Source organism: Bubalus kerabau, chromosome 9 (genome assembly GCF_029407905.1).
Source record: "Bubalus kerabau isolate K-KA32 ecotype Philippines breed swamp buffalo chromosome 9, PCC_UOA_SB_1v2, whole genome shotgun sequence".
NCBI classification, from domain to species: Eukaryota; Metazoa; Chordata; class Mammalia; order Artiodactyla; family Bovidae; genus Bubalus; species Bubalus kerabau.
In genome coordinates, this window is record NC_073632.1 from 13833858 (window position 1) to 13858066 (window position 24209).

Consider the following 24209-nt stretch of genomic DNA (forward strand, 5'->3'; position numbering starts at 1 on the left):
ATGGCCGACTCTGTGCGACCCCATAGACGGCAGCCCACCAGGCTTCCCGTCCCTGGGATTCTCCAGCAAGAACACTGGAGTGGGCTGTCATTTCCTTCTCCAACGCATGAAAGTGAAAAGTGAAAGTGAAGTCACTCAGTTGTGTCGGACTCTAGCGACCCCATGGACTGCAGCCTACCAGTCTCCTCTGCCCATGGGATTTTCTAGGCAAAAGTACTGGAGTGGGGTGCCATTGCCTTCTCCGCTTGTGCCTCTGCCCCCGGTATATTCCTGGAGTAGCTCCGTAGTCATAGTTCCCCTGGCATGGTGGCTACCAGTCCTGGTTCTGATAGTCCTGGTTCCATTGCTTGGCCTACCATTGATCTTGGTTGCAGTCAGGCTAAGGGTAGGTCTGTGCCTCGGGGGGCAATGGGTGGTGCAATGGGGTGGATTACAGCCCTGTAGCTTGCATAGGTCTAGGCAGGTGTTGGCAGAGGTGAGGTGGTGGGGGCTGTGTAGCTCTGCCTGGACCCTCCCTGGTTGTAGGGAGATAGTTGGGTGTGGAGGGCTGTAGCTGCTGACTGGAGGGGTGCTGGTTTTGGCCACCAAGATGGGTGGATGTTGCAGCTGGCCCCTGGGGGATTTGGAGCAGGGCTGTAGGTGGGTGGTGGTGGAGGCTGCTGTGGGGGAGGCTGTTGCTGGGGAACCTGGTTGTAGCTGCCTCCATTGTTGGAACTGTTGCCAGGTTGTTACCCCAATTGCTCTGGTTGTAGCCACCACCTCCACTATGGTTGAAATCTCCTGGGTAGTTGCCTCCTCTATTGCTGCCTCCTCCTCAGTTCTGGAAGCCTCCTCAGTTGCCCCCTGGGGACCTAGGTTGTCACAGCGCTGGGAACTGCCACCACCCCCACGACCCCGGGAGGTACCCCGACTCAGTGGTTAGCACTCCCTTCATCAGCTGTCCCTTCCCGTAGCCTTCCTTGCTGGGCTGCCTCACCAGCTTGTCCGTGGCCTCTCACTGCAGCTCAGTGAACAGCACCTTGTCCAGGAGGTCCCCAGCATCGAGCAAGGAGAAGCTGGCATTCATTTCTAAGACCACATGATCAGGGACATCCTTCCCTTCTTTGTCGGTCTGCTTTATTGTTCGATCTTTCAGATCCTGCTCAGTGGGACAAATTCCAAGAGCCTTGCACTGCAGGCCTTCACAAGGTCTCATTTTTCATCTCTAGAGTGACTCATAAACATTCATCTGATTTAGGCTATAGTTGTGCTTCTTGCGGGCAGTGATCTGGATGAGACAGTTGGGCACTGGGTGGTGGCCGGGGGCATCAGGATGGCCCAGCAGCCCATGTGGTTCCACTGAGGCCTAAGCCCATTACCCATGTCTCATCCACGATGTGCTGGTATCCAGGAGGTTGTGCTTCTTGAAGGGGCTGCAGGATGCACATTTGATGGCCCATGTGGTTTTGCCAGCAGCTGGCAGGCCTGCCAGCATCAGAATCTCACACTCCGCCTTGCTCTTTGGTCCAAAGTTGCCCCCATAGTAAATCACTTTTTACTAATATTGAAATTTACTAAAATTATAATCATAATCATAATTCATAAATGGTTTCTTGGAATTGATAGAAAAAAAGGATTCATAAATTTAAAATGAATATATTTCTGAGAATTTTCAATTGATTTTTGAAATATAAGCAATATTTAAAATAATGCCAGCATAATGAAATAAATTACCATTATAAAGTCATGTATTCCTAAACACATTTTATGTACATAAATATGCATATCTTTGGATTTCTCCCCAGAACTTCATCAATTATGAATAAATCAATTAGCTATTATTTCCAACTGTTTTTACAGTTGTGATTGTAATCAATTAGACAGATTCTTCCTAATTTTTTTGTTTGTTTAATCTTTTATTGTTTTACAAATGAAACTGAAAATTTAAGAATTTATATGACTGTTTTAGTGATGGCCCAATAAAGGAAGGCAAGCAATATAAAAGCCATAAAAGAATATATAAATCAATTTTTTCTATGTGGAAGAAGACCAAACCAAAATCAGTAGATAAATTATAGTACAGACTAAATTCTATGATATATACTTGAACAAAAGTAAATATCCTTGTACAAAAAGATCTCCATGGAAAATATTTTGACTAAAACTGCAGGAAAAAGGGCAAGTGTTAGAAACAATGAACAATGGTAAAAAACAAAAGTGTAAATATTGTCTCATTTATATTTTGAAAAATATTTTGTTTCAAAATTATTTTATTTCAACCATATTTTATCTTTTATAACATGATATAATAAAAGAAAACCTACAAATGATTTTTGTTACTATAAAAATATCTATACAGTTTGGATATTGATAGGATTAATTTTTTAAGACTCAGTCATTGTTAGTAGGTTAATATACAAATTTGATGACTAATTCAATTTTCTCTGAATAATTCAATACAAATATATATATAAGCCTATTGTAGTAACCATAATTTTCAGTGGAAGAATTGCTTTGCATATTGGATTACAATAACCCATTGCAATTAAGTCACAGGAGAATATTTGATAGTGATCTCAATTCTTGATGAAATATGAAATGCACATAGATAAAATTAAAATAGAACTTTTGCCCCATCTGGGTAATCTGATAGAGTGCCTGAAGAGCTACAAATGGAAGTTCATAACATTGTGTAGGAGGTGGTGATCAAAACCATCCCCAAGAAAAAGAAATGCAAAAAGGCAAAATGGTTGTCTGAGGAGATCTTACAAATAGTTGAGAAAGCAAAAGAAGAAAAAGGCAAAAGGAAAAAGAAAGGATATACAATCTGAATGCAGAGATACAAAGTATAGCAAGGAGAGATAAGAAAGTCTTAAGTGAACAATGAAAAGAAATAGAGGAAAAGAGTAGAGTGGGAAAGACTAGAGATCTCTTCAAAAAAATTAGTGATACCAAGGGAACATTTCATGCAAAAATGGGCACAATAAAGGACAAACATGGTACAGACCTAACAGAAGCAGAAGGTATTAAAGAAGAGGTGACAAGAATATACAGAAGGACTATACAAAAAAGGTTTCAATGACCTGGACAGACATGATAGTGTGGTCACTTACCTAGAGCCAGACATCCTGGCACTAAAAAAAACCAAGCGGGACTTAGGAAACATTAGGACAAACAAAGCTAGTGGAGATGATGGAATTCCACCTGAGACAGTTCAAATTCTAAAAGATGATGCTGTTAGAGTGCTACAGTCAATATGCCAGCAAAATTGGAAAACTGAGCAGTGGCCACAGGACTGGGAAAGGTCAGTTTTCATTCCAAACCCAAAGAAGGGCAATGCCAAAGAGTGTCCAAACTACTGCACTTCACATGCTAGCAAGTTAATGCTCAAAATCACTCAAGCTAGGATTCAACAATATGTGAGCTGAGAACTTCCATGTGTACAAGCTAGATTTAGAAAAGGCAATGGAAAATGGAACCAGAGATCAAATTGCTGACAACTGTTGGATAATAGAAAAAGAAAAAAAAAAAATCCAAAAACCATCTACTTCTGCTTCCTTGACTTTTCTAAAAACTTTCACTGTGTGGATCACAACAAACTATGGAAAATTCTGAAAGACATGGAAATACCAAACCTTCTTACCTGCCTCTTGAGAAACCTGTATGTAGATCAAGAAGCAACAGCTAGAACTAGACATGGAACAACAGACTGGTTCCAAGTTGGGAAAGGAGTACTTCAAGGCTGTATATTGTCACCCTGTTTATTTAACTTATATGCAGAGTACATAAAGTGAAATGCTGGGCAAGATGAATCACAAGTTGGAATATCAAGAACCTCAAATATGCTGATGACACCACCCTAATGGCAGAAAGTGAAGAGGAACTAAAGAGCCTCTCAATGAAGGTGAAAGAGAAGAATGAAAAAGCTGGCTTAAAATTTAACATTAAAAAAACTAAGATCATGGCATCCAGTCTCATCAATTCATGGCAAGTAGATGGGGAAATAATGGAAACAGTGACAGACTTTATTTTCTTGGTCTCCAACATCACTGTGGATGGTGACTGAAATCATGAAATTAAAAGACACTTGCTCCTTGGAAGAAAAGCTGTGATAAACCTAGACAGCATATTAAAAAGCAGAGACATCACTTTGATGACAAAGGCCAGCACAGTAAAAGCTATGGTTTTTCCAGTACTCATGTATGGATATCTGAGAGTTGGACCATAAAGAAGGCCAAGCAATGAAGAATTGATGCTTTTGAACTGTGGTGCTGGGGAAGACTCTTGAGAGTCCCTTGGACTGCAAGGAGATCAAACTTGTCAATCCTAAAGGAAATCAACCGTGAATATTCACTGAAAGTACTGATGCTGAACCTAAAGCTCTAATAATTTGGCCATCTGCTATGAAGAGCCAACACATTGGGAAGGACACTGACACTAGGAAAGATTGAGGGCAGGAGGAGAAAGGGGTAACAGAGGCTGAGATGGTTGAGTGGCATCATCGACTCAACGGACATGAGTTTGTCAAACTCTGGTTGCAGGGAAGCTTGGAGTGCTTCAGGCCATGGTGTGGCAGAGTCGAACACCACTGAGTGACTAAATGAGGACAGCAACCCCATTTGGCTACTGTGATTATGCCGCCGGTGCGGTGAATCTGTTTAAAATTTATCCAATGTAAGTTTTGATAAAGTCTTTACAGTAAAAATACCTCAGTAAAGTTTGATTATTACTCAAAGCTGCATGTATTTTCAATTACATTTTCAGCCAAATATGAATTAATCTTTTTGGCACATATTTTTATATTCTCATGTAATAAATTTTCCCATAATTAACTATTCAAATATCTTAAAGTGAGTTAATATCTAATCTTGTGAGAACTTATATATACAGTCACATTCATATTTTTTGGGGAACTTGGCATTTACTATAATATTTTGGGACTATTATTTACAATATTAAATATATTTTAAGAGTTATTATCTATGATTGAAAAATTTCAATTTTGGTATTCTCTTATATAAGCAAATGCATCAAAACATAAGATATATTTAATAATATTTATTTTATCAGTGTCTGCATTATTTAAACAAACCTGGGGAAATGTCTATTTTAGGAAACAGTTCCATCAATTATGAACTCTCCATGCTATGAAATACCACCAGCCACAATATTTTTAAAAGACAACTACTGATTAATTGACTTTATAGTCATTAAAAATACTTACTTTGAGATAAATATATATTGAAGAAACATAGTAAATACTCCTATGTAATGTTGTTATATTTTTGAAAAAATATGCAAATAAATAAATTAAGAACCAGAATAAATATAATAAGCTTAAAAATTTATGTCATAAGATCACAGAGAATACTAGAAATATTTACATATTTCTTTTAATAATAATCAGCTCCCATGATTATAATTGAGTAAATAAGTGGTAATTAAATGTGTCAATATACTTTCTATTGGTTACTTTATTAAAAATTTATATTATTTATGTGAAAATCCATGTAAGGTCAAATATGTAAATAATTATTTTTTATAATTATATCTCAGTTATGAGGGGGAAATTATAGATTAAAATTTCAATAAACTATAAACACACAAAAGTTTATACACAAACTATTGGCTCTTCTTTTATAATTAATTGGATTTTCCATTAGCATTTGGTCTTTCAATGTTGGCTCCTGTATGCTAATTTCAACAGTTGGAATGAAGAACAAAAGCTCATTTTTGCACAATATTTGCAATGCAATTATTTCATTCAGGCATCTTTTTTTTGTAGAATTTTCTATGGCACAAGCTTATGTTGACATTTATTTTTGAAATTCACTTATGATTTTCAAAGAATCTTGAACTGTTATTTCGTTTTTTACCCAAGCTGAAAATGAAAGTTATGTAAACATAACTTCAACTTGATGAACTGTCTGGTCAAAACCATGCACTATTTTGATGTATGCAACTATTTTAATTTGGTAAATTTCTGAATGTCTCCATACATGCATCTCTAGGCCTTTAGTCAAGAATGAATGCTACTTTTCAAGAAGCTTATAAAATTGTTTTCTGATTAAATACTCTACATATAATTTATTACTGTTTCATGTTTGTTTTCTATAAAATTCATCAAGATAGAAACCATCTTTAAAAAACACATACCTCACATAAAGAGTATTTGAAAAAAAAAAAACAAAATCAAGTTTTGTGTATGTATATATGTGTACATGTGTATATATGTATTAATTACATAAGATATTTTGTATGATACCATTATTTTATATACTTCAATGCTATGCACCCTTCTCTTCTCAGAGGGATATTTTTACCAACTATTTGATATGATCTTAATAGGCACCATGTCCTGATTTAACCCTCAGATCTGTCTTCCTTCAAAAATTTCTATAGTGTGCATAGGACATGACCATGAGGCTGTCACTTGGGTGTTGTTCTTTGGGTATCCCACAGGCATTTCAATCTCAATATATTTAAAAACCAATACAATATTGTAACGTAATTAGCCTCTAATTAAAACAAAATAAATTTAAATTAAAAAAAATCAAAACAATATCTTTTTTTTAACAACAGGGTTTCAGTTGCCAACTACATATGACTTTTTCCAAATACACAAGTTCGGAAGAACTATGTCCCTTATGTAGAACAATATTATAAATAATTTTAGATATTAACTTTACATAAAAATGTGCATACTTTTTAATTCGATACTAAAATATTATATATTTTACTCAGTGTTATATCATACTTCTGTTCCATACTACCTCATGTAGTTGCCTGTTCATTCAAGTACTTGCATGGTCATTATTGTTGTTCAGCCACTCAGTCATGTCCAACTCTTTGTGACCCCATGGACACCAGGCTTCCCTGTCCATCACCAACCTCCAGAGTTTACTCAAACTCATGTCCATTGAGTCAGTGATGCCATCCAACCATCTCATCCCCTGTCATCCCCTTCTCCTCTTGCCTTCAATCTTTCCCAGCATCAGTGTCTTTTCCAATGAGTTTGTTCTTTGTATCAGGTGAATAAAGTTTCAAAACTTCAGCTTCAGCATTATTCCTTCCAATGGATATTCAGGGCTTGATAATGAAGGGTTAAAAGTTATTTTTGTTTTAGACTAGGAATCAGCAATGACCCACTTGGTAAATCTTGCTAGCAGATCATTTTGTATAGTTTATGAACTAAGAATTATTTTCACAGATTTGTACCATTATAAAGACAAAAGTAAAAGCAAAGTGAAACAATTGATGAACAGGCAACAGAAATATATGGCATGCAAAGCCTAAAATATTTATTATAAACTGAACCTTTAAAAAAATTCCTAACCTGATTCTGCAACTGATTGTAAATCTACCACATACCATGCTCAATTACTTTTCAAAAGTTTAACCCCACACAAAAAATAATTTCCATACAATTAATATAAAATTTATTAAAGTCTTAGTTTTTTTTTTTTTTGAGTGATTAATATGTTGCAACTTTGAGAAAGCAAAAATATGCCATCTGAAGCAGTATGATGCCAGCTTGTGACCATGGGTGAGTAACTAATCTGATCTGAACTTCATTTTTCTCATATGTAACATGCAATAAAAGTGCTAGGTGGTAGTCTGAAGTTCATTGAAATAATGTAGGCTATTGATCCAGTATACTGACTTAGCAGTAATAAGTATCCCATTGATGCTAGTTTTGCATTCCTGTTTCCATTGACTCAATTATGTGTTCATTTGAATTACAGAGATATAATACAAGTATAAAAATTAGAGCTCTAGCAAAAGGAATGGACATAGGGACATCTATCTTAAAATGTAAAAAATTAAAAAGATATAAAAATTCTTTCAAATGACAACATATAATTATATTTAGTATAGTCAACTCTAAAAATGAATTGCATGGCTAATGTTCAGTGATTGATTTATATGGATAAACCACAGTACATTGAAATAATTCTGGCTAATAAATCCAGATACAGGAAGGACATAAAGTTGCCTATAGACTAAGTTACACTTAGAATGGAGGAGATTTCTATATGAAAAAGAAAGCAAGAAATTTAAAGTGCTTTTATTTTCCCAAAATAGAGAAATAATGGCTTACAAGTGAAGGAAAAATTATAACAATAACTCTATATGTTTTTAGCTAATATTTGTTAGGAGCCAACATATTCAAGGAACTCTGCTAAGTATTTTAAAACATTTTTCTTTTAGTCAGTGCTAACTGTATATTGTATAATAATTAATGACAATGATTGCTCATAACTGTTAAATACTTATGTCTTAGTCTTATGCCATACAGAATACTTTTCATGCATTGTTGCATTTAATCATCAGAAATCCTTTGTATTAAGCATTATTACCCTCATTTCAAAGATGAGAGAACTGAAGCTTAGCAAATATAAGTGATTTGCCCCAAATCTCACAGCTGTTTAACTGACTGAATTAGACTTCAAACCAGAGCAATCTGACCACAGTGAATGTCAAACCACTGTTGAACTGGGTGCAACATACCACCAGTAAATTTGAATTTGCTATTAAAGCTCATCACTAATTTTAGTAGCTCAACTGATTTTAATGGTTTATACATAGGATATGAGGAAATTTAGGGGAGACAAAATAAAAGATATGCAACATTTAAAATCATTCCTGTCCTGCTGAGAAGACTAAAGCAATTCAGAATACAAAAATCATAAGAGAGGCTTTTGTTGTTTGCTCTTTCTTTTTTTTTTTTTTTTAATTGAGGTAATTGACATATAACATCATGCAAGTTTAAGGTGTATAACATGTTAACTTGGTACATTTATATATTGCAATATGATAACCACCATAGCTCACTTAATACTTCTCATCACTTCACATAATTATCATTTCGCTTTTGCAGTGGGGACAATTAGGATCTAGTTTTTTTGTTTCTTTGCTTGTTTTTTTTTTTTTGTTTGTTTGTTTGTTTGTTTGTTTTATTTGCCACATTCTGCATGGCATGAGGGATTGTAGTTCTCTGAGTAGGGAACAAACCCGTGACCTCTGCAGTGGAAGTGAGGAAACTTAATCACAGGAATTTCAAGATCTACTTTCTTAGCAGTTTTGAAGTTTATATTGCAATATTGCTGACTATAATCTTTATGCCTTGCATTGATCGCCATTAATTTTATGTCTACCTGTTACAAATTTGTAGCCTTTAACAATATCTCCTGCATTTCCCTACCTCACAGCCCCTAATTTCATAAGTATGATTTTTTCAGATTCCACATATGAGTGATATCATACAGTTTTTGTCTTTCTCTGATGTATCTTACTAAGCACAATGTCCTCAAGGTTCATTTAAGTTGTGAAAAATGGTCAGATATCCTGCTTTCCTTTTATCTGAATAATATTCAATTGTATATGTATCTATGTGTATCTGTGTATGACATATATGTACATGTGTACAGCTTTATCCATTTATCCCTTAAACCACACATTGCTTTTAAAATCTGGATAGGTTTTAGGCTTTTAGGCATAAACATGACAAAGTCAGTATCTAGTTTTAAATTCTTATTTTATGTGGAAGATTGGATTTTCATATACCATTCCATTTGAATTAAGCCATTCACATTCTTCTGTAAAAGTACTTATTTCACAGATTCCTTCCAGCAGATTTTATAAGAAAATAACAACTGGCTGATTTGCCAGTCACTCAGAGGAGTGGAAATTATTTTTGATTTTCAACAGTGAACAGAGAACTTTTAAGAGAGGAGACAATAGACTGCTCTGGTAATAGGATTATTTGTGGATTATACAAAAAATGCTGAAAATATTGTACATATCTGCTGTTTTAATTTTCTGCCTCAAAGAAAAGCTAGGGTCAATAGTTAAACCCAGTATGTATGTAAATAAATGCTTATAAGCTCTAGAGAACACTGTCCAGATGCCTGAGGGGGTCCAGCACAGTCTCATTTTTGGTGCTAAGAAACAGGGAAATTGAGACTTTTCAGATTTAAGGAGTTTCCCAGTCTGAAGCAATTCCAGTGCATTTAAAGTATAAATTCTATTCACCAGATTACTGTTTTACTCTTGCTTCAGTGCATACAGAACTATTGCCATTAAAAAAAAAAAAAAAGAAAAGAAAAGAAAGAAAGGTAATCCCACGGACTATTTCAGTAAGAAGTTAATTTCATGCAGAACAAAATAAATAACTTAAAGATCCTTTCATTTTATTTAAAAACACAGCAACAACATTAGCAAAATTATTAATATTCTTCTCCACACTGCCTAGTTGTAACTTTTGTCATTATTTGCAACAAAGGACCAATAATGTTTTATTTCTTAATTAAGGACAATCAAATATATTATGAAGCACAGTGTAATTGTGATATTCAAGAATAACTTTAACATTACAACACATGTAATCCTTCTCAGATCCAATAAAAAGTCTATCAGAAAGAAGTAAAGGAATTTGGAAACATGTGAAATGAGAGTTAAAAGATTTAGAATTAAGTACTTTGGAAAGCGGCCACTGATATTTAAATCAAATGGACTGTACAGATGTAACATCTGCCCAGCAGGGAACTGAACTAATAAACTTATTTGTAGTTATTAAAGTTATGAATAAACAGCTAAGCTATGTGTTTGTTTTTTTTTTTTTTTTTTTTTTTCCTATTGCTATTATGGTGGATCAATCAAGTTTGGTGTAAAAATGTTCTAACTGTATGATTAAAAAGCTATTTTTCTTCAACCTATTATTAGGTGACAACCAAAAGTAGAGCTATCTTAATGTAATATTTTGATTATATAAAATGTAAAGAGTTGGAATAATATTCTATTAGATCTAGAATTTATTTAAAATAAGGAAATGAAGTTAAAAATTTTTACCTCTTTCATAAATTAAACTTTCAGAAATGTTTGAATCTAATTTGGACAGTTTTTACTACATTTCTAATTATTTGCTGGAACTCAAGAAGAAGAGGTTAAAATTTCTATAACACTCAGTTTTCTTTTCTTATCTCTCTCATTCTTTTTGATTGGAGAAGTTATTGTGCCATATTACATTTAATTAGATATTTCATTTTAATCACTTACTTTAAGTATTTCTTCTACTCTTGAATATAAGATCTATCTAGAGGAAAGGTCATATCTCTTAATTCACTGGCATTTTCTGGAATAGTGTCTGAGACAGGTTTGTTAAATAGAGAATGAAGAAATAAAATGTTGGATAATACCAGGTAGAAAAAATCAAAGATTCTCTTAAGAAAATTTCTGAGAGTAATTGTACCAAGATTTTAGGAGGAAATAGAAATAAGAAAAATACCCAACATGTATCAATTTAATACAATCAGATGGATGGCAATTTTGATTTTATGTTTAGATTTGTGAAATTTACAGTATTTGAAGAATTAAATAAATAAATAAATAAAATCAGTATTGAAAATCAAAATCCATAATGAAGGAATATGTTAATAAGTTGTATTGCTTAGTCCTCTTAGGTTTATGGAGACAGAGACTTTTCAGTCTAAACATTTGAAGCCAGAAAATTTTCATAAATCATCTAGAGATCCACTTAAACACACTATTATATTAAGTGACAGAAGAACACAGAAAATACCTTGTCACGCTGTGCATCCTTTGAAATATTTTTTTAAAAGTATATATCAATTATTTAAAGAAGGATCTTAGTCCATGGGTTGGCTAAGAGTCAGACATGACTGAGGTATTCTTTTTTTTTTTTTTTTTTTTCACTTTTAAATTTCTTGCTTTCTATTTATTTATTTACTCTTTTAGTCTATAAATGTTTATTGATCATGTATAACGTACAAGTTCACATGAAGTGCTGACAGGGATACAAAACTAGTAATACCACTAACTCCATCACTATGACAACTGCTGCTAATAACAGATCTCTTACAAAAATCAAGCACTGTTCTAAACTCTTTTTTTGTTTGTTTGTTTGTTTTTTTTTTTTTTTTCAAAAGAGAGGCATCACTGTGCCTATGTTTTATTTTTTTTAATTTAATTTTATTTTTAAACTTTACATAATTGTATTAGTTTTGCCAAATATCAAAGTGAATCCGCCACAGGGACAGGGGAGCCTGGTGGGCTGCCATCTATGGGGTCGCACAGAGTAGGACACAACTGAGGTGACTTAGCAGCAGCAGCAGTATTAGCATCATAAGTATTAAATAGTAGCAGGAGAGGTCCAGCAAGAGTTTAGTTCTGACTCAGTTCAAATGGACATCAGCGAATTGGCCTGAAGTTTGCTTTTATTTTAATAATGTCTCATGTTTGAAAAAAAAGAAAAAAGTGTCCAGGTCACTAAGCCAACAAGTTCTGAGTGTGTGCTTGCTAGGTAGTTTCAGTGCTGTCCAACTCTGTGTACCCTATGGGCTGTAGCCCACCAGGCTCCTCTGTCCATGGATTCTCCAGGCAAAGATACTAGAAATGTGTTGCCATGCCCTCCTCCAGGTGATGTTCCCAATCCAGGGATAGAACCCACATCTCTTGCATCTCCTGCATTGGCAGGCAGGTTCTTTTACCACTCGTGCCACCTTGGAAGCCCAACAAGTTCTGAAGCTGGCTTAAATGACCTGCTGAAATTACTAATGTTAATTGAACTTGCATAGAGTCTTTTGGAATACAATGGGAAGGTATTCTGTAAAGATACTAAATTATGGTAAAAATTTTCTGCTTCTGCTCTGGGCATTAGTTTTACAATAATGATTAATAGAAATCTTTGCTCTCATGGGACTCATATTCTCATCAGAAACATACTTAAATCCCCAAATTAATATTACATAATATAGAGAGAGCACACAATGCTCTCATAACACCTAAACTACATGTTTCAAAGAATTTTTATATGAGTTTTTATTAGTTTGTAAGAAAATTTCCTGTCAAAGTATTTCAAGTAGACAGTATGTCATGTAAGAAGAATCCCAAGCAAATATGATCCTGGCACACTAGAAAAACAAAAGGGAGCTTGTATATGCTTAAAGGTGAGTTGTCACAAATACCCAGAAATCTGCTCATTAATTGCCTCAAGAGCTCTGAAAAGCAGATTTGATTTTATCTCAAGATAAAAATCAGGAAGTCATTAAATAATTTATCTTTAAGCAGGTGAATAAAGTGATTTGAATGCTAATGCATTTTTAAACTATCTGCCAAATAGTTTGAAGGAGACAAGAGGGTGGCATGAAGATAAGGCTTTCAAATATCCTGTGGAGGTTGGTGACTTAAATAAGAGTACTACCAGGTACAATAAAGAAACTCAAGTATATTGTGAACATAAAAATATATAAGATGCAGCAAAATAGTGCTTAAATGGAAATTTATTCTATTAAAGGTACGCATTAGCTAAATAAACATCTAAAATTAATAATCTAAAATTTCATTTTGGGAAACCAAGGAAGGAAAACAAGTAAAGCCTAAAGCAAGCAGAAGGAAAAAATAATAAAAATAGAGCAGAAATCAATAGAATTAAAAATAAGAAAAATGTATTAGTGTGAGTTTCTCAGTCATGTCTGACTCTTTGCTACCCCATGGACTGTAGCCGACCAGGCTCTTCTGTTGATGGAATTCTCCAGGCAAGAATACTGAGGTAGGTAGCCATTTGATAGGGAAAAGCAGCATAATCAAAAGCTGGTTCATTGAACAGATAAATAAGTTGGTAAATCTCTAGCTAAACTAACCAAGAAAAAAAGTTGTTCAGTTCAGTCACTCGGTCGTGTCCGACTCTTTGCGACTCCATGAATTGCAGCACACCAGGCTTCCCTGCCCATCACCAACTCCAGGAGTTCACTCAAACTCACGTCCATCGAGTTGGTGATGCCATCCAGCCATCTCATCCTCTGTCGTCTCCTTTTCCTCCTGCCTTCAATCCCTCCCAGCATCAGAGTCTTTTCCAATGAGTCAACTCTTCACATGAGGTGGCCAAAGTACTGGAGTTTCAGCTTTAGCATCAGTCCTTCCAAAGAACACCCAGGGCTGATCTCCTTTATTTATTTATTTTTCTAAAGTTTGCATTTATTGAGCTTAATTTATATTTAAATATGTCATTCATAAATGATGAAAAGTGTTCCTTGCTTTGCCATAATCTCCTTTAGAATAGACTGGTTGGATATTGCAGTCCAAGGGACTCTCAAAAGTCTTCTCCAACACCTCAGTTCAAAAGCATCAATTCTTCGGTGCTCAGCTTCCTTCACAGTCCAACTCTCACATCCATACATGACTACTGGAAAAACCAGAGCCTTGACTAGACAGACCCTTGTTGACTAATGTTTCTGCTTTTGAATATGCTATCTAGGTTGGTCATCACCTTCCTTCCAAGGAGTAAGCATCTTTTAATTTCATGGCTGCAATTACCATCTGCAGTGATTTTGGAGCCCAAAAAATGAAGAAAAAAAGAAAGAAGATGCCAATTGCCAGTATTAAAAGTGAAAGAAGATGAGCATCACAGATCACATAAGAATTGAAAATAAAATAAATTTTATAAACAACTCTAAAATTTAATAGCTTTTATAAAAATAGAGCAGTTGCTTGAAAGACACATACTACCACAAGTCACACAATGAAAAATAACTAATCTGAATAAGCCATAGGCAATAAAGACACAGAATCAACCATCACGAACCTTTCCAAAAAAGAAATAACCTGTAACTAATGGTTTCATTGATGAATTTTGCCAAACATTTAAGGAGAAAAGTACACCAGTTCTTCGCAATCTCTTGGAAAACAGAAAAATGATCCATATTCTATTTTATTCAATGTGGCCATAATAGCTATAAAAGGAAAACCATAAAAAGATATTACCAGGTAAGAAAACTGTAGTCTCTCTTGTATAGAGAGGTCACACTCTTAGCAGAATATTATTAAATCAATTCCAGTATGTACACAAAGAATTACACAATATGATCAAGGACGATTTATTTCAGATATGCAAGGCAGTTTTAACAATTGAAATCAATCAGTCTAAATCATATCAACAGACTACAGAAAGTAATTCATATGATTCTGTCACTTGTTGCAAAAACAACTTCTGATAAAATCTAAAGTAAAGAAAACAGAAAATAGAGGGGAATTTCTTCAAATTGATAGAGAAATCCACATAACATCATTTATAACAGGAAGTTAGACATATTTCCTCTAAGAACTAGGAAAAGGCAAAGATATCCCTGTTAGCAACACTGTTCAACATTATACTGAAAGGCCCATCTAGTATATAAAGAAAATAAAGGTATAGAGACAAAATAAGAAAAATTAAAACTCTCATTCTTTACAGATGATATTATTGTCTGCGTAGAAAATCCTAAAGATTGAAATACAAATTTCCATAGTGAAAAAACCACTACTCTAGGGTAAACGGGCTTCCCTGGTGGCTCAGACGGTAAAGTGCCTGCCTGCAGTGCGGTAGACCCAGGTTTGATCCCTGGATCCCCTGGAGAAGGAAATGGCAACCCACTCCAGTACCCTTGCCTGGAAAATTTCATGGACTGAGGAGCCTGGTGGGCTACAGTCCATGGGGTCGCAAAGAATCAGACACCAGACACGATTGAGCGACTTCACTTTCACTTTCACTAGGGTAATAGGATACAAGTTTAGTATTAAAAATTAATTTCTTCCCAAAATGCTAGGCATGAACAATTAGAATTAAAAATTGTAACACAGTACAATTTATTTTGGCAACAAAAATGAGAAAATTGCTTGTATATAAATCTAACAAATATGCACAAGAATGGAACTAAGAAAACTATAAAACACCAATGAACAAAAATTTGATGAAGGTACAAACAGATGTAGATATATTTTATGTTTATAGATAGGAAGACTCATTGTTAAGATATTAATTCTTTCCAACCTGATCTATGCAATCTCAATCAAAATCCCAATGAGCTATTGTGCATATTAACAAAGTTATTCTAAAGATTAGGTAGAAATGCAAAAGACCAAGAATAACCAAGACAATACCAAAGAAGGAGAACAAAGTGAGAAAACTCATATTTCTTATCTTGCTGATTCTACCAGTTACATCAATTTTCTTGCTGTATCTCACAACAGACTTTAAGACTAACTTTCTTTATGCCTGGATGTAATGGGTACACAACAAAAAGTCTCATCTTGCTCAAGCAAGATGTTTTTCCTTAAGCTGTGTACTAATGATTATATAATAACAATGCATCTTGCTTGAGAACATGTTTCTGCTAATTAAAAAGGACATTCTGACTAATCTTGTTATCTTGTGGGAGTGGGTCTGGTAAGACCTTTCTATTGATATGAAAAGGTAAAATGATAGGATACTGAAAGAGGAATTCCCCAGGTCAGTAGGTGCCCAGTATGCTACTGGAGATCAGTGGAGAAATAACTCCAGAAAGAATGAAGGGATGGAGCCGAAGCAAAAACAATACCCAGTTGTGGATGTGACTGGTGATAGAAGCAAGGTCCGAAACTGTAATGAGCAATATTGCATAACAACCTGGAATGTTAGGTTCATGAATCAAGGCAAATTGGAAGTGGTCAAACAGGAGATGGCAAGAGTGGACGTCGACATTCTAGGAATCAGCAAACTAAAATGGACTGGAATGGGTGAATTTAACTCAGATGGCCATTATATCTACTACTTCAGGCAGGAATCCCTTAGAAGAAATGGAGTAGCCAACATGGTCAACAAAAGAATTTGAAATGCCATACTTGGATGCAATCGCAAAAACGACAGAATGATCTCTGTTCATTTCCAAGGCAAACCATTCAATATCACAGTAATCCAAGTCTATGCCACAACAAGTAATGCTGAAGAAGTTGAAGTTGAACAGTTCTACGAAGACCTATAGGACCTTTTAGAACTAACACCCAAAAAATATGCCCTTTTCATTTTAGGAAACTGGAATACAAAAGTAGGAAGTCAAGAAACACCTGGAATAACAGGCTAATTTGGCCTTGGAATACAGAATAAAGCAGGGCAAAGGCTAATAGAATTTTGCCAAGAGAATGCACTGGTCATAACAAACACCCTCTTCCAACAACACAAGAGAAGACTCTACACATGGACATCACCAGATGGTCTTCACTGAAATCGGATTGATTCTATTCTTTGCAGCCAAAGATGGAGAAGCTCTATACAGTCAGCAAAAATAAGACTGGGAGCTGACTGTGGCTCAGATCATAAACACCTTATTGCCGAATTCAGACTTAAATTGAATAAAGTAGGGAAAACCACTAGACCATTCAGGTATGACCTAAATCAAATCCCTTATGATTATACAGTGGAACTGAGAAATAGATTTAAGGGACTAGATCTGATAGATAGAATGACTGATGAACTATGGATGGAGGTTCGGAGCATTGTAAAGGAGACAGGGATCAAGACCATCCCCATGGAAAAGAAATGCAAAAAAGCAAAATGGCTGTCTGAGGAGGCCTACAAATAGTTGTGAGGAGAAAAGGAGTAAAGAGCAATGGAGAAAAGGAAAGATATAAGTATCTGAATGCAGAGTTCCAAAGAATAGCAAGGCGAGATAAGAAAGCCTTCCTCAGCAATCAATGCAAAAAAAAAAAAAAAAAAATAGAGGGAAACAACAGAATGGTAAAGACTAGAGATCTCTTCAAGAAAGTTAGAGATACCAAGGGAACATTTCATGCAAGGATAGGCTCTATAAAGGACAGAAATGGTATGGACCTAACAGAAGCAGAGGATATTAAGAAGAGGTGGCAAGAATACACAAAATAACTGTACAAAAAAGATCTCCACAACCCAGATAATCACGATGGTGTGATCACTGACCTAGAGCCAGACATCCTGGAATGTGAAGTCAAGTGGGCCTTAGGAAGCATCACTATGAACAAAGCTAGTGGAGATGATGGAATTCCAGTTGAGCTCTTTCAAATCCTGAAAAACGGTGCTGTGAAAGTGCTGCACTCAATATGCCAGCAAATTTGGAAAACTCAGCATGGCCACAGGACTGGAAAAGGTCAGTTTTCATTCCAATCCCAATGAAAGGCAATGCCAAAGAATGTTCAAACTACTGTACAATTGCACCCATCTCACATGCTAGTAAAGTAATGCTCAAAATTCTGCAAGCCAGGCTTCATCAGTTCGTGAACCGTGAACTTCGAGATGTCCAAGCTGGTTTTAGAAAAGGCAGAGGAACGAGAGATCAAATTGTCAACATCTGCTGGATCATGGAAAAAGCAAGAGAGTTCCAGAAAAACATATATTTCTGATTTATTGACTATGCCAAAGCCTTTGACTGTGTGGATCACAATAAACTGTGGCAAATTCTGGAAGAGATGGGAATACCAGGCCACCTGATCCGCCTCTTGAGAAACCTATATGCAATTCAGGAAGCAACAGTTAGAACTCGACATGGAACAACAGACTGGTTCCAAATAGGAAAAGGAATATGTCAAGTATGTATATTGTCACCCTGCTTATTTAACTTCTATGCAGAGTACATCATGAGAAACACTGGGCTGGAAGAAGCACAAGCTGCAATCAAGATTGTGGGGAGAAATATCAATAACCTCAGATATGCAGATGACACCACCCTTATGGCAGAAAACAAAGAGGAACAAAAGAGCCTCTTGATGAAAGTAAAAGAGGAGTGTGAAAAAGTTGGCTTAAATCTCAACATTCAAAAATGAGCATCATGGCACTCGGTCCCATCACTTCATGGAAAATAGAAGGGGAAACAATGTAAACAGTGACAGACTTTATTTTTTGGGACTCCAAAATTACTGAATATGGTGACTCCAGCCATAAAATTAAAACACACTTGCTCTTTTGAAGAAAAGCCATGACCAACTTAGACAGCATATTAAAAAGCAGAGACAAAAAAATACTTGAAAGCTATTATCCTTCAATAAAAAAAATTAAAACAAAACAAAAAAAAAAAAAGGAGAGACATTACTTTGCCAGCAAAGGTCCATCTAGTCAAAGCTATGGTTTTTCCAGTAGTCATGTATGGATATAAGAGTTGCACCATAAAGAAAGCTGAGCACTGAAGCATTGATGCTTTTGAACCAGTGGTGTTGGAAAAGACTCTTGAGATTCCCCTGGACTTCAAGGCGATCCAACGAGTCAATCCTAAAGGAAATCAGTCCTGAATATTCACTGGAAAGACTAATGGTGAATTTGAAGCTACAATACTTTGACCACCTGATACAGAGAACTGATTCCCTGGAAATTACTCTGATGCTAGGAAATATTGAAGGCAGGAGCAGAAGCGGATAACAGAGGATGAGATAGTTGGATGGCATCACTGACTCGATGAACATGAGTTTGAGCAAGCTCGGAATTTTATGATGGACAGGGAAGCCTGGTGTGCTGCAGTCCATGGGATCACAAAGGGTCAGGCACGACTGAGTGACTGAACTGAACTGAATTTAATAAATATATAAATGCAGCTTTATAAGAAAAATTATAAATAGTGTATTATATCTAATATTTTCTTATAGTTTCTTGTATTGAAAAGTCATTATTTTAAAATAAACAGGCATCAATTTGTCTTCTCTATTCTATTCTACCAGTACTAATAGGGATACAATCCCCTAACTTTGTCAATAAGAGGACTTATTAACTATCTTGTTACAGTATCAGGTATACTGCCTGTATAATAGAGATTACTATTACATAAATATTCCCTGAGAATATTCACTAAAGTTTTCTGCATTGTATCATCTTGAAGAAATAAAAAAAGTTTCATTCTAAACCGCCTAATACATCTCCTTCCTTAGTAAGTGTTAACTGATGCTTCAGTAACTCCTCTGTTGCTTGTTAACACTACTCAGTTTCACAATAAGCATAAGGATGAAAGAACAACTTTGCAACATTTTATGCCATTTTTCTTACATTTAGCTTCAATGAAGAGTCTTTCAGATTTTCTTAGTTCTTAGCTTTAAGTCTACACACACACAAAAATATTTTCTTAAGCATTTTGGATTGATAGGAGAGGTGGTCCTAAGATGGCAGAGGAGTAGGATGGGGAAACCACTTTCTACCCCACAAATTCATTAAAAGAACATTTGAACGCTGAGAAAATTCCACAAAACAACTTCTGAATGCTAGCAGAGGACATCAGGCACCAAAAAAGCAGTCCATTGTCTTCTAGAGGAGGTAGGGCAGAATATAAAAGACAAAAAGAGAAATAAAAGAGGTAGGGAGAGGAATCCATCCTGGGAAGGGAGTCTTTAAAAAGAGAGAAATTTCCAAACACCAGGAAATTCTATCCAGTGGGTCTGTGGCGAGCCTTGGAATCTCAGAGGGCAAAATAACCAGAAGGAAAAATAAATAAATAATTAAAACCCACAGATTATGTGCCCAACAGCAACTCCCAGTGGAGCAGCAGCCCAGACGCTTGCATCTCCCACTAGCAAGTGGGGGCTGGACAGGGAGGCATGGGCTACATTGCTAAGGGTAAAGACTGGGCCTGAATGCCCCAAAGGCAATCTGAGGGAACTAGCTTGAGATAGCAACACACACTGTGGGATAGCTATCCTGCAAAAAGCCCTAACCTAAGACACTGCCAGGCCCACTCACAGAACAAAGAATTGAGCAGAGCTAGCCAGCAGTAGACCAGCCCATCCCCCACCAGAGACATGCAGGCAAGGGCAGCCAGAGCTGAACATGGGCAATTGTGGCTCCAGAGAGGCATCCTATACCAAACTGCAAGCAGACTTCATTCCTAACCAAGACTTCTTGGGATTCTGGACCATCGAAATCCACCAGGAAGGTCACAGCCAGATATCAGCTCCCAGAAGAGACACACAGCACACTTGAGAAGGTACACCAGTTGTACACCAAGAAAACTGAGCAGCTGGAGTGGGGGAGGCGATAAGTCGCAGCTCGCCAAGCACCTAGTCACCTAAGCTGCTCGGACATGGGAAGGGCACAAAACACAGGCCCAACCAAGTCTGCATCTTTTTGGAGTACCCAAGACCCTGAACCTGAGTGGCTTAGACCTGGGGAGTGCATGCAACTCAGGGCCGCTTCAGAGAGTTCCTGGCAGAGCAACCTAGAGCCTGAGCAGTGTAGACTGGGAAAGCACACATACAGGTGAGTGGGGGCAAACCCAGTGTGGCTGAATCACTGTGAGCACACATCAGTGATATTTGTTTGCAGTGTTCCTCCCTCCCCACAGCACGACTGAACGAGTCTAAAAGAGTGACCACCACCACTTCCTTGTGTCAGGGAGGAAATTAGACACTGAAGAGACCATCACACAGAAGAAGCTAAAATAAACAGAGGGAACTGCTTTGGAAGTGACAGGTGCAATAGATTAAAACCCTGTAGTTAGCACCGATTACATAGGATCTATAGACTTTGAGAAATACAAGCCGGACCAAGGAACTATCTGAAAGTGAACTGACCCCACACTGTCTGCAACAGCTCCAGAGAAAGTCTTAGAGATAGTTTTACTATTATCATTTTTTTTAATTAAAAAAATTATTTCAGTTCAGTTCAGTTCAGTCGTTCAGTTGTGTCTGACTCCTTGTGATCCTATGAATCGCAGCACGCCAGGCCTCCCTGTCCATCACCCTCTCCCAGAGTTCACCCAAACTCATGTCCATCGAGTTGGTGATGCCATCCAGCCATCTCATCCTCTGTTGTCCCCTTCTCCTCCTGCCCCCAATCCCTTCCAGCATCAGAGTCTTTTCCAATGAGTCAACTCTTAGCATGAGGTGGCCAAAGTATTGGAGTTTCAGCTTTAGTATCAGTCCTTCCAAAGAACAGCCAGAACTGATCTCCTTTAGAATGACTGGTTGGATCTCCTTGCAGTCCAAGGGACTCTCAAGAATCTTCTCCAACACCACAGTTCAAAAGCATCAATTCTTTGGTGCTCAGCTTTCTTCACAGTCCAACTTTCACATCCATACATGACCACTGGAAAAACCATAGCCTTGACTAGATGGACCTTTTTTGGCAAAGTAATGTCTCTGCTTTTCAATATACTATCTAGGTTGGTCATCATTTTCCATCCAAGGAGAAATGTCTTTTAATTTCATGGCTGCAATCACCATCTGCAGTGATTTTGGAGCCCAAGAAAATAAATTCTGATAGTTTCCCCATCTATTTCACATGAAGTGATGGGACCAGATGCCATAATCTTCGTTTTCTGAATGTTGAGCTTTAAGCCAACTTTTTAACTCTCCTCTTTCACTTTCATCAAGAGGCTTTTTAGTTCCTCTTCAATTTCTTCCATAAGGGTGGTGTCATCTGCATATCTGAGGTTACTGATAATTCTCCTGGCAATCTTGATTTCAGCTTGTGCTTCTTCTAGCCCAGCATTTCTTATGATGTACTCTGCATAGAAGTTAAATAAGCAGGGTGACAATATACAGCCTTGATGCAATCCTTTTCCTATTTGGAACCAGTCTGTTGTTCCAAGCCCAGTTCTAGCTGTTGCGTCCTGACCTGCATATAGGTTTCTCAAGAGGCAGGTCAGGTGGTCTGTTATTCCCATCTCAGTCAGAATTTTCCACAGTTTATTGTGATCCACACAGTCAAAGGCTTTGGCATAGTCAATAAAGCAGAAATCGATGTTTTTCTGGAACTCTCTTGCTTTTTTGATGATCCAGTGGATGTTGACAATTTGATTTCTGGTTCCTCTGGCTTTTCTAAAACCAGCTTGAATATCTGAAAGTTCACAGTTACCCCAAGACACATATTAATCAAATTAACAAAGATCAAACACAAAGAACAAATATTAAAAGCAACAAGGGAAAAACAACAAATAACACACAAGGGGATTTCCATAAGGATAACAGCTGATATTTAAATAGACACTCTGAAGGCCAGAAGGGAATGGCAGGACAAACTTAAAGTGCTGAAAGAAAATAGCCTACAATCCTGATTACTGTACCCAGCAAGGATTTCATTCAAATATGAAGGAGAAATCAAAAGCTTTACACACAAGCAAAAGCTGAGAGAATTCAACACTACCAAAACAACTCTGCAACAAATGCTGAAGGATCTTCTCTAGACAGGAAACACAGAAAAGGGGTATAAACTCGAACCCCCCAAAATAAAGTAAATGGCAATGGGATCATACTTGTCAATAATTACCTTAAATGTAAATGGGTTGAATGTCCCAACCAAAAGACAAAGACTGGCTGAATGGATATAAAAACAAGACCCCTATATATGTTGTCTACAAGACACTCACCTTGAAACAATAGACACATACAGACTGAAAGTGAAGGGCTGGAAAAAGGTACTCTATGCAAATAGAGACCAAAAGAAAGCAGGAGTAGCAACACTCATATCAAATAAAATAGACTTTAAAACAAAGGCTGTGAAAAGAGAAAAAGATGGACACTACATAATGATCAAGGATCAATACAAGAAGAAGATATAACAATTATGAATATATAAATGCACCCAACATAGGACCATTGCAATATGTAAGACAACTGCTAACAAATATGAAAGAGGAAATTAACAATAACACAATAATAGTGGGAGACTTTAATACCCTACTCACACCTATGAATAGATGAACTAAACAGAAAATTAACAAGGAAACACAAACTTTAAATGATACAATAGACCGATTAGACCTAATTGATATCTACAGGACATTTCGCCCCAAAAAAATGAATTTCATCTTCTTCTCAAGTGCACACGGACCTTCTCCAGGATAGATCACATCCTGGGCCATAAATCTAGCCTTGGTAAATTCAAAAAAATTGAAACCATTCCAAGCATCTTTTCTGACCACAATGCAGTAAAATTAGATCTCAATTACAGGAGAAAAACTATTAAAAATTCCAATATATGGAGGCTGAACAACACTCTGCTGAATATCCAACAAATCACAGAAAAAAATCAAAAAAGAAATTAAAAATATGCACAGAAATGAATGAAAATGAAAACACAAAAACCCAAAACCTATGGGACACTGTAAAAGCAGTGCTAAGGGGAAGGTTCATAGCAATACAGGCTTACCTCAAGAAACAAGAAAGAAGTCAAATAAATAAACTAACTCTACACCTAAAGCAACTAGAAAAGGAAATAATGAAGAGCCCCAGGGTTAATAGAAGGAAAGAAAAAAAAAATTAGAGCAAAAATAAATGCAAAAGAAACAAAAGAGACCGTAGCAAACATCAACAAAACCAAAAGCTGGTTCTTTGAGAAGATAAATAAAATTGACAAAACTTTAACCAAACTCATCAATAAAAAAGTGAGAAAAGACAAATCAACAAAATTAGAAATGAAAATGGAGAGATCACAGCAAACAACACAGAAATACAAAGGAACATAAGAGACT

General features: G+C 36.2%; 1 pseudogene; it reads right to left on the reverse strand.

Annotated features, from left to right (window-relative positions):
• Positions 1 to 310: 310 nt before the first annotated feature.
• Positions 311 to 24209, reverse strand: part of LOC129619540 (heterogeneous nuclear ribonucleoprotein U-like protein 1) — a 30192-nt pseudogene continuing 6293 nt past the window's right edge.